At 45.2% G+C, this 11,368-nt stretch overlaps 1 long non-coding RNA gene across 1 annotated transcript; it reads left to right on the forward strand.

Annotated features, from left to right (window-relative positions):
- Positions 1–228: 228 nt before the first annotated feature.
- LOC140390425 (uncharacterized) lies at positions 229–7,516 on the forward strand. The gene is made up of 2 exons (XR_011934636.1): positions 229–424; positions 7,158–7,516. It is a non-coding gene; the product is annotated as an uncharacterized lncRNA (long non-coding RNA).
- Positions 7,517–11,368: the final 3,852 nt, after the last annotated feature.

Consider the following 11,368-nt stretch of genomic DNA (forward strand, 5'->3'; position numbering starts at 1 on the left):
GGAAGTGGATTGGTTGCAGCTCCAGTCACTCAGTGAGTAAGGCGTATTTCTGCGGATTGGAGGAGCGGATTGGTTACACCTCCTGTCACTCAGCTTGAGGGAGGCGGGTTTCCCTGTAATGCGGAAGTGGATTGGTCAAAATGCCGCTCAATGAGCAACCGAGATCCGAGCGTGGTATCGGAAGTAGATTGGTCAGTCATTCAGTCGCTCAGAGTGAGGGAAGTGGGCGAAGCCGATTGGTCAGAGCTCCTGTCACTCAGAGTGATGACGCCCTGTTGCTGACAGCAGAGGTCAGTGCGAGGTCAGTGAAAGTCCGACCTCACCACAGCCTGAAGGCCCCACCCAGCAAGAGCGGTTACTGGGAGATCAAATTGGGAGCCGACAATGGGAGAAGGAGGAATTGTCCACCCGGTAACAGGCCCAGGTTAGAGGGGCTTCCTTTTCATTGAGGGGGGGTGGGGAAGGGGGACTGTCTTTCTCACAATACCTGAATCTTAAAGAACACATTCTTTAGGAGTTTTCACTGTCCTGAACTGTACAGAATATTGTGTCAGAACAATTCAGTGTCTTTTACACTCATGGAGTTTGAGGTAACATTCTCCTTTAAATTAAATGAAGAAATACAATGGACAGACTCAGCCTGAGAAAGTGGGTTAAAATTATTTTCTGTTGTTTCTTGTTCCACCTCCACTAAAGGCTCAATGTCTGTGACATGGAACAGACTGATTGCAACTCAAAAACCCAAGTTTGATTGGATTGGATTTGTTTATTGTCATGTGTACTGAGGTACAGTGAAAAGTATTTTTCTGCGAGCAGCTCAACAGATCATTAAGTGCATGGGAAGAAAAGGGAATAAAAGAAAATACATAATAGGGCAACACAAGGTATAAGCACCGGCGTTGGATGAAGCATACAGGGTGTAGTGTGAATGAGGTTGGTCCATAAGAGGGTCATTGAGGAGCCTGGTAACAGCGGGGAAGAAGTTGTTTTTAAGTCTGTTTGTGTTCTCAGACTTCTGTATCTCCTGCCCGATGGAAGAAGTTGGAAGAGTGAGTAAGCCAGGTGGGGGTGGTCTTTGATTATGCTGCCCGCTTTCCCCACACAGCGTGATGCAGTCAGATACCATGCTTTCTATGGTGCATCTGGTCAGGGTTAATGTGGACATGCTGAATTTCCTTAGTTTCCTGAGGAAGTATAGGCGCTGTTGTGCTTTCTTGGTGGTAGTATCGACATGGGTGGACCAGGACAGATTTTTTGGAGATGTTCACCCCTCGGAATTTGAAACTGCTAACCATCTCCACCTCCGCCCTGTTGATGCTGACAGGTGTGTGTACAATACTTTGCATCCTGAAGTCAATGACCAGCTCTTTAGTTTTGCTGGCATTGAGGGAGAGATTGTTGTCGCTGCACCATTCCACTAGGTTCTCTATCTCCCCCCTGTATTCTGACTCGGCGTTATTCGAGATCCGTCCCACTGTGGTCGTATCGTCAGCAAACCTGTAGATGGAGTTGGAACCAAATTTTGCCACGCAGTCATGTGTGTACAGGGAGTAGAGTAGGGGGCTAAGTACGCAGCCTTGTGGGGCCCCAGTATTGACGACTATTGTGGAGGAGGTGTTGTTGTTCATTCTTACTGATTGTGGTCAGTTGTCAGAAAATCGAGGATCCAGTTGCAGAGTGGGGAGCCAAGTCGTAGGTTTTGGAGCTTTGATATGAGCTTGGCTGGAATTATGGTGTTGAAGGCAGAGCTGTAGTCAATAAATAGGAGTCTGATGTAGGAGTCTTTGTTGTCAAAATGCTCTCTGGATGAGTGTAGGGCCAGGGAAATGGCGTTTGCTGTGGACCGGTTGCGACGGTATGCGAATTGAAGTGGATCAAGGCGTTCTGGGTGTATGAAGGTGATGCGCTTCATGATCAACCTCTCAAAGCACTTCATTACGACTGAAGTCAGGGCCATCGGATGGTAGTCATTGAAGCACGTTGCCCGGTTCTTCTTTGGCACCGGTATGATGGTGGTCTTCTTGAAGCAGGTGGGGACCTCGGAGTGGAGTCGGGACAGGTTAAAGATGTCCGCGAACACCTCTGCCAGCTGGTCCACGCAGGCTCTGAGTGCACAACCAGGGAACCCGTCCGAGCCCGTCGCCTTCCGAGGGTTCACTTTTAGGAAGGCCGATCTGACTTTGGAAGCTGTGATGGTGGATATGAGTGAATTATGGGCTGCTGGGGCACTCGATAGCGGATTGTTGGTTACCTGCTCGAACCGAGCATAGAATGTATTGAGTCCATCGGGGAGGGGTGCGCTGCTGCCGGAGATACTGCTTGGCTTCGTTTTGCAGCCCGGTATGTTGTTTAGTCCTTGCCACAACAGCCGAGAGTCTGTGACTCTAGCTTGGTTTGGTATTCTCGCTTGGCATCTCGGGTGGCTTTGTGGAAGTCGTACCTGGATTTCTTGTGTAGGTCAGGGTCGTCTGACTTGAAAGCCTCAGATCTGTCTTTCAGTCGGGAGTCAATCTGACCTTGTGGAAGGTAGGTGGTTGCGTCTGGTGGGGTCCAGGGCCCTGGCGGGGACCAGGGCGCTGTCCTTAGTTTAAGAATGGGAACATTTAGCCAGGATCCCCACTCCTAATAGTGATTCAGTGCCTTGTTGTCAATTGCACTGTTATGGACTTAAAGGGAAAGCATGGTGTTCACTGCCAGTGCCTCCCCCCGGCATGAAAGTTTCAGCCTGCACACCGCCCTCTCTGTGCATAGAAGCCCAAAATCTCAACTGTAGCTTCTTCGTCCTAGCCAGCAATTCTGGTGTCTGATCGAGTATTGACGGTCCACCTCTAAGATGGCGTCCACTAACCCCCCCCCACCTCCCTGTGCCTTTAAAGGAGACAACCTCCCCTCTAATGACCAGCTTCAGTACATCCCATAGTGTAGAGGGGGAAATCTCTTCACTCCTATGAGAGCTCAAATATTCCTCCATGACCGGGAAAATAGAGAGTTGTGATCAATGGCTTTTTAAAGTTTGGAGGAAGGTTTTTAGTGGATTCGACGGGTCTGTATTGGGACCCTTGCTTTTTCTGATATATATGTTAATGACCGAGACACGAGTGTGCAGGGCTTGATTTCATAATTTAGAGATGACACAAAGATTTGAATAATTGCCGACTATGATGAGGATAGTCTTGAACTTCAAAATTGACATTGGATTGGGCAGACAAGTGGCAAATTAAGTTCAATTCAGAGAACTGTGAAGTGATTCATTTTGTTAAGAAGAATATTGAGAGACAGTCTAAACTAAAGGGAAAAACTGTAAAGGAGGTGAAGGAACAGAGGGACCTTGGTGTCCATGTATGTAAGTAATTGAAGCTGCCAGGACATTTTTGAAAGAGCAGGTAAGAAATGAATTTGAAATCCAAGTTCAAAACTGGGGGCAGGCAGACTTTAATAAGATCAGAAATGATTTGTTCAGAGTGGTCTTGGACTGGACACGTTTAGATTAATCTGTGACTGAACAGTGAGACACATTCAAGAAGGAAATTGTGAGAGTGCAGGGCCAGCATGTTCCAACAAAGAAAAAGGGTGGAACCAACAAATCCAGTGAATAATTGTACCACATTAACAAATCCAGTGAACCCTGGATCTCGAGGGGTAAAAATAAAAAGGGAGGTTTATGGCAGATAGTGAGGGCTCAGAACAGCAGAAGCCGTCAAGGCGCATCGGATGTGCAAGTGGGAACATTATAGATGAGCAAAAAGAGAATATAAAAAGATAGTGCAGGTAAATAAAATAAAATCCGAAGTTGATATCCAAGTCCATTAAGGGTAACTCGGGAAAGAATAGGGCCCATTAAGGATCAGAATGGTAATTTATGTGGAGCAGGAGGACATAGGCAGGGTTCTAAATGAATACTTTGTGTCAGTCTTCGCTAGTGAGAGGGACGGTGTGGGTACAGAAATCAGGGAGAACAACTGTGATGAAATTTGAGAAGTTGACATTGATTCTGAGTGGTCTGGCAGGCTTGTAAATTGGCAAATCTCCAGAGCCAACTGTTGAGTGAGGCTAGAGAGGAAAATAGCAGGGGTGCTGGTAATAATTTCCAATTCCTCTCTGGCCACAGGAGGTGCTGGAGGATAGTCAATGTGGTACCATTATTCAACAAGGGAGGAATGGATAAACCAGGAAATTACAGGGCAGTCAATCTTAACATATTGGATGTAATTCTGAGAGACAGAATTCATCTGTATTTGGAGAGGTAGGAATTAATCAAGAAAGTCAGCATGGTTTTGTTAAGGTGAGGTCGTGTCTGACCAACTTGATTGAATTTTTCAAAAGAGGGCAATACATCTGACGTAATCTACTTGGAGTTCAGCAAGGATTTTGATAAGAGTCCAGATGGGAGACTGATAACAAAGGTACGAACCCATGGGATCCTAGGAAATTTGGCAAATTTAATGCAGAATTGGCTGAGTGGCAGGAAGCAGAGGTTGATGGCCGAGGTGTATTTTTCTGACTTGAAGCCTGTGACCAGTAAAGTCCCGAAAGGATCAGTGTTGGGGCCCTCGCTGTTTGTGATTTAAATATAGATTTTGACTTTAATGTAGGAGGGTTGATCAGTAAGTTTGCGGATGATCCAAAAATTAGTGGGGCAGTAATTCGTGAAGATAGCCTTAGATTACAGGAGGATAGAGATGGACTGGTCAGATGGGCAGATCAGTGGCAAATAAAGTTCAATCCAGATAAGTGTGAGGTGATGCAACAAGGCAAGGGAAGACAGGATGAATGGCAGGACCCTGGGAAGCACCGAGGATTGGAGGGACCTTGGTGTACATATACATCAGTTCCTTAAGATAGGAGGGCAGATGGATACAGTGGTTAAGAAAGCATATGAGGCAGCACGGTGGCGCAGTGGTTAGCATTGCTGGCTTATGGCGCAGAGGTCCCAGGTTCAATCGCAGCTCTGGGTCACTGTCCGTGTGGAGTTAGCACATTCTCCCCGTGTTTGCGTGGGTCTCGCCCCCCCCAACCCAAAGATATGCAGGGTAGGTAGATTGGTCACGCTAAATTGCCCCATAATTGGGAAAAATGAATTGGGTACTCTAAATTTAAAAAAAGAAAGCATATGGTACAGAGGCTTAGAATTGAAGAAAAGGGAGATTATGCTGGAACTGTATAAAACGTAGACTATTGTGTGCAGTTCTGGAATCCACATTGTAGAATGGATGTGATCGCACTGGAAAGGGTGCAGAGGAGATTGACCAGCATGTTGCCTGGGCTGGAGAGTTTTAGCTATAAAGAGAGATTGGATAGACTGGGGTTGTTTTCCTTGGAATGGAGGGGACTGAGGGGGAACGTAATTGAGATGTATAAAATTCTGAAGGGAATGGGTGGAGTGGACAGGAAGCACCTTTTTCCCTTCGTTGAGGGATCAGTGACCAGGGGGCATAGCTTTAAGGTAATTGGCAGAAGGTTCAGAGGGGATGTGAGGAAAACCTTTCCACCCAGAGGCTGGTGATAGCCTGGAACTCACTGCCTGAAAACATGGTGGAGGCAGAGACCAATAACATTTACAAAGTATTTAGATGTGCAGTTGTGATGCCAACAGCAATGTCGACACAAGGAGAACACTCGGGACCCTGTTAACTGTGTTCACGTCAGTGGTGAGCTGTTAACGGAGCCACTTGAAGTTGTAGCTTATAAAATTCAGCAGTGATCGACTGTGGGAGAAGACAGACTGTCTTCACTGGTCATCCTGTCTGTCGAAAATGATGCGACTCCAATATCTTGGTGAACAAGGTTTCATTTTTATCATTATCATTATTTATTAGTTCAGTGTTTACTGTTTAGATTATTTGCCATTGAGCTGAAATATTATTCTTATGATTCTTTGTAATTTAAATAATAAACGCCTGAGATTAGTTTTATTTCTGAAACTTTCACTAAATATTCCTACAAACAACTCAAAGGGCATCAAAATACAAATTTCTCCTGAAAGAGCATAAGAACAGCAGCGGGAGGCATTTAACCCTCGAACCTGTTCTGTCTTTCAGTGAGACATTGGCTGAGCTATCTCCAGATACTCGCCTTTAACACGGTGGGCTATACAGCTGCCTTCTAATTCAAAACAAGGCAGCAGCGCGGGTTCAATTCCTACAAGCCTCTCTGAACAGGCACCGGAATGTGGCGACCTGGGGGCTTTGCACAGTAACTTCATTGCAGCCGACTTGTGCCAATAAGGGATTATTATTATTTCCCATTAACCTTTGCTTGACAAACATCTCTCTATCTCGGATTTGAAACTCAATTCGATCCAGCATCAGTTGCCAACTGGGGAAGGGAGTTGCAGACGCCTACCACCCTCTTTAATTGAACTATTTCCTCATTTCACTCCTGTGAGGTCTGGCTCTCATTTCCAGAATAATCTCATCATTTCTTACTTTGTCATTTACTCCTTCCGGCTCCTCCAGTACCTTTTGACATTTATCTTCAATGTGCACAGACCTGTGTTCAGGTAACTAACTCCATCATCATTCCCACACTCATCACTACCCACAGGCAGAATCTCCCTGCACCTTCCCAACTCCATCTTTATCCTAACCACGTTCTCTGGGTTCTGAACTATCCCCTCCATGATAGGGTCTCTTCATTTAATAGAATTATGGGACAGGCTCAGGGGGCTGAATGACCTCCTCCTGTTCCTGTAGTTTCACATTGTTGTGCCTGTCTCACTGTCTTTATAAGTGTTCTTCCTGGTGTCAGTACATCCTCTATTATTTTCTGTGTTTGCATTTCCCCAGCACTTATTCATGTTTCTTGCTGACCCTGTGCCTGTCGGTAAAAATCGCTGTCACAGTGCTCCAGTGATTCACCCTCAATATTGAGCACCAGCCCGTCCACTTCACTGAACCTTTACTCGATTATTCCTGTATTTTTCACTCACCTTTTCTAATTCGCTTTCCAATCGCTTCCTTCCATTAATTCACATCCACTCCTGTCCAAGACCCAAAACTTTCCCTTCAGCTTCTTGGCAGCTGAGATCAGCAATTTGCTGAACATTTTACTATTGACTCTTGTTTTCTTTCACGCTGCAAAGTCGAGGATTTTTTAGTCGATTTGTGGACGGCCATCAGTTTACTGTGTGTTAACATTTGTGTTTTTGTTTATTTCAGGAGAGTACATCCGACGGCACGTTCTCCAAAAATAACTGAGCAACATTATAAAGTAACAGATTGAAGTGTTTGTTTTATTTTCTGTTATTAAACATTTCATATTTACATAATTAGTGAAGAAGACTATCAGCCAATCCCAGCAGAAGGCAGTCTGTCTCTGGGAGCGTTTACAGGATGCACCCAGTATGTGGAATGGAGACGTGTCATAGGCCTTCTCAAACCTGGGACTGAGATCTTTTCTTGTTTTCTTATTTAACCCAGAAACTCCTCAAGTGTCCACATCTACTGAATATCAGACAAGAATGTAAATATTATTCATACTGACTTGAAATGAGAAATAAATGAAATGGTGGCTTTTATTTATCTGATTCATGGATTTGAATGTAAATAATAATGAAAAATGTTTCAGAAAGAAGAGATGAAAGAAACGTTTTGCTCTCAGCGATCGAGCAGTCAGCACAGTGACGGTTCACTCGATTGGTTCCTGCTCTGAGACGGTTGTCCTGTGATAATAGGCTGAGTAAATTGGACCTAAACTCTCTGGAGTTCAGAAGAATGAGAGATGATCTCACTGAAGCATACAGGATTCTGGGCAGGGAATCTCGATCATTGGGAAACAGGATAAGGGAATGTCATTTAGGACTGAGATGAGGAACAGAAAAACATACAAATCAGGAGTCGGCCATTCAGCCCCTCAAACCTGTTCTGTCATTCGATGAGATTGTGACTGATCTGATTGTGGCTTTAACTCCACATTGCTGCCTGTGTCCGATTATCCCTTCACTCCCTCATCAATCTATTTCTGGCTTTAAAATATTCAATGACTCTGCTTCCACTGCTCTCTGGGGAATCGTTTCAAAGCCAAGAGACCATCTGAGAAAATGTTTCTCCTCGGCTCAGTCCTAAATGGAAGACCTCTTATTTTTAAACTGTGCCCCAAGTGCAAATCACTCCCCTGAGTGTAAACATCTTTTCACCATCCTCCTCATCATGTCCCCTCAGGATCAATAGGTTCACCTCTCAATCTTCTAATCTTCAGTGGATACAGGGCAAACCTCCACAGAATCCCTACAGTGCATAAGGAGGCCATTTGGCCCAGCGAGCTTGCATTGAACCTCCAAAAGAGCAACTTACCACGGCCCATTCCCCTGTCATATCCCTGTAACCCTATCTAACCTGCACATCTTCAGACACTTAGCATAGCAAATCCACCTAACCTGTACATCTTTGAACTGTGGCAGGAAACCAGAGCACCCGGAGGAAACCCCCGCAGACACAGGGAGAAAGTGCAAACTCCACACACAGTCACCAAAGGCTGGAATGGAACCTGGGTCCCTGGTGCTGTGAGGCAGCAGTGCTAACCACTGTGCCAAGATGCTACCTCGTTTAACCTTTCCTAAGATATCACAACCACCCCAATCCCACGTAGCCGTCCACCACAACACATTTGTATTACTAAAGTGGAAGAAATGGATTTGAAGGATGTGGAACATAAGGAAAGTTGAAAACATTTGATAACTAATTGAAGTTAATTAGACAGCAATGGCTCACGTTTGGAATGTGTTTGTAAAACCTACAGGAGAGATAGTTAGAGATGTGAGGCCAGAATTTCTCCATCAATGTGATGTCAGTGGTTGACTGATACATTTTCACCAAAAGGAAGGATTACGGTGTTGAGTGCTCTGTGGTGGAGTTTCCCCACCGCCTGTCCTTTACCACCGTGAGGTCCTTTTGAGGCTTCTGGGATGTAATTATCATCAAATCCTCTTTTCAGAGTAAATGCTGCCTCTGTTTTATACTTTAATAACAGGGCTCGACAGTAAAGGTGTTTTCACTGATTCATCTCAAACACTGTGATTATCCACCACCTTCGACTGTGGATCAACATTACAGGACCCTTTGTACATCAATTTTTCCTAATCTGTCACCATTTCAATAATTATCTGCCATCTGTTTTTCCTGCTGAAGTGGAGAGCTTCACACTTATCCACAGTATACTGCAGCTGCCATGTATTTGTCCACTCACTCAACTTGTCCAAATCACCTTGAAGTCTCTGAACATCCTCCTCACCACTCACATTCCCACCAAGTTCTGTGTTGTCAGCAAACATGGAAATATCACATTTGGTTCCTCATGGTGCTTACCTAAAGAAATGCAACATAGACGTCAACACCTGGGAGATTTGCTCAGAAGAGACCGACTTGGAGGAAGCTTCTGATTGACGGGAGGAAGCTTCTGATTGACGGGAAACAATGCTTCGAGGACACCCAACTGCTCAGAAGAGACTGACTTGGAGGAAGCTTCTGATTGACGGGAAACAATTCTTCGAGGACACCCAACGCCAAGAGGAGACCTGGATGAGGAGCTGGGGAAAGGAATATCATCGATCTAGAGTCCCAGGACCGATCCCACTTTCTGAAAAGTGTGCGGTTGAAGATGTGGCTCCAGGATCGGGCTCTTCAGCCACTCATGGTCCCACAGAACCCATGATCAGTAACACAGAGTTCTTAGGTGGACAATCATACTCATTACTGAGTGATTGCCGAAGAAGATATATTGTGAAGATCTGGGTCCAAGCACTGATCCCTGTGCCACCTCACAGTCACCTCCTGTCAATCCAAAAAATACCCATTTATTTCTGCTCTCTGTTTGCTGTCTGCTAACCCATTCTCAATATGTTAACCCCAATCCCATGTCCTTTAATTTTGCACATTAACCTATTATGCGGGACTTTATGAAATGCTTTCTGAAAAGCCAAATTCACCACATCCACTGGTTCTCCTTCATCTATTCTGCTAGTTACATCCTCAGCAAATCCAGTAGATTTGTCAAATATTATTTCCCTTTCAGAAATCCATGTTCACCTGTGTCTAATTCCATTGATATTTCCAAAGTATCCTGTTACATTCTTTATAATAGACTCGAGCATTTTACCTGCTACTTTCCCACAGCAGCAACTTCAGTTCTATGATTTCCCGATGAATTTCACTGTAATATTTGGGGAATTTTCATAATAACTAATCTGATTAAATAATTTGAGTGTCTCACACAGGAACATGAAACCTAGCACAGTATGAGGGGGAAACAGTGTTAGTGCACGAAGAGGAACTGAACGCAATCGGGGCAGGCTCAGCTCCAAGAAATGTTGACAGTGGAGAGACAGAGACAGACAGAGAGAGGGAAGAGGTGGAGATGGGTGGGATCGAGATTCCATTACATTTTTCTCCAGTCTGAACTCGCTGCCGATTACAAACCCTCTGGGAAACTCAGTGTGAGATCCAGGTGCAGAAACTGAATTGTGTTCATGACAGCAGCCGCTCACATTAGAACACAAAGTACTGTAAAGGTCAAGGAGATATTTTAGATTACTGGGACTGAGAAGATGTTTCGAGGGATTGAACCTGTGAACTTCGATCTTACTTACGCTCAGAAATATTTGCACTTAAATAGCGCCTTTCTCCACTCTGGGACGTCCCAAACTGCACGAAGGACCAGGTTTGATGTGTAGTCACAAGTTAGGTTTTGGGAAATCAGCCATGATCTGATTGAACGGCGGAGCAGGCTCAAAAGGCTGAATTGCCAACTTATTTCCCTGATTCCTGTGTTCTTATGTTCCAATGAAATATTCATATTACACAGAGAAAATTTTTAGAGTGGAGGAAAATGTGAGATTCGTTTTTTTTCTGCGAGGAAGCAAAGAACAAAGTTTCTTTCACCGCCCCTGGGGCTGCTGAGCTGATTTGAGATCCGCGAGATCCCTCCAATTCCGGTTCTGTGCTGAAGTGTGTGGAGTTGGATCGATCCCACTCACTTCTCACTCAGCGATTAGGGCGCTGCCACTGAATCACAACTGACACTGACCACTGGAATCCAGGCAGTTTCCCACCTGTTTCTGGAGTGTTCTTTTGCCCAGCAGGTCTGGGGAGATGATTCGATGGGTTTTCTGTTGTGGCAGGCTCCTCCCAAACAACGGTGACACAGTGGTTAGCACTGATGCCTCACAGCCCCAGGGAACTGAGTTCCATTCCAGCCACGGGTGACTGTGTGGGTTTCCTCCGGTTTCCTCCCACAGTCCAAAGATATGCAGGTTAGGTGGATTGGCCAACCTAAATTGCCTGTTATTGTCCAAACGTTTACGTGGGGTTGCTGGGTGGAGGCGTGGGATTAAGTAGGTTGCTCTGTCCCAAGGGCCGATGCAGCCTTGATGGAC

This window comes from Scyliorhinus torazame, chromosome 14 (genome assembly GCF_047496885.1).
Source record: "Scyliorhinus torazame isolate Kashiwa2021f chromosome 14, sScyTor2.1, whole genome shotgun sequence".
NCBI classification, from domain to species: domain Eukaryota; kingdom Metazoa; phylum Chordata; class Chondrichthyes; order Carcharhiniformes; family Scyliorhinidae; genus Scyliorhinus; species Scyliorhinus torazame.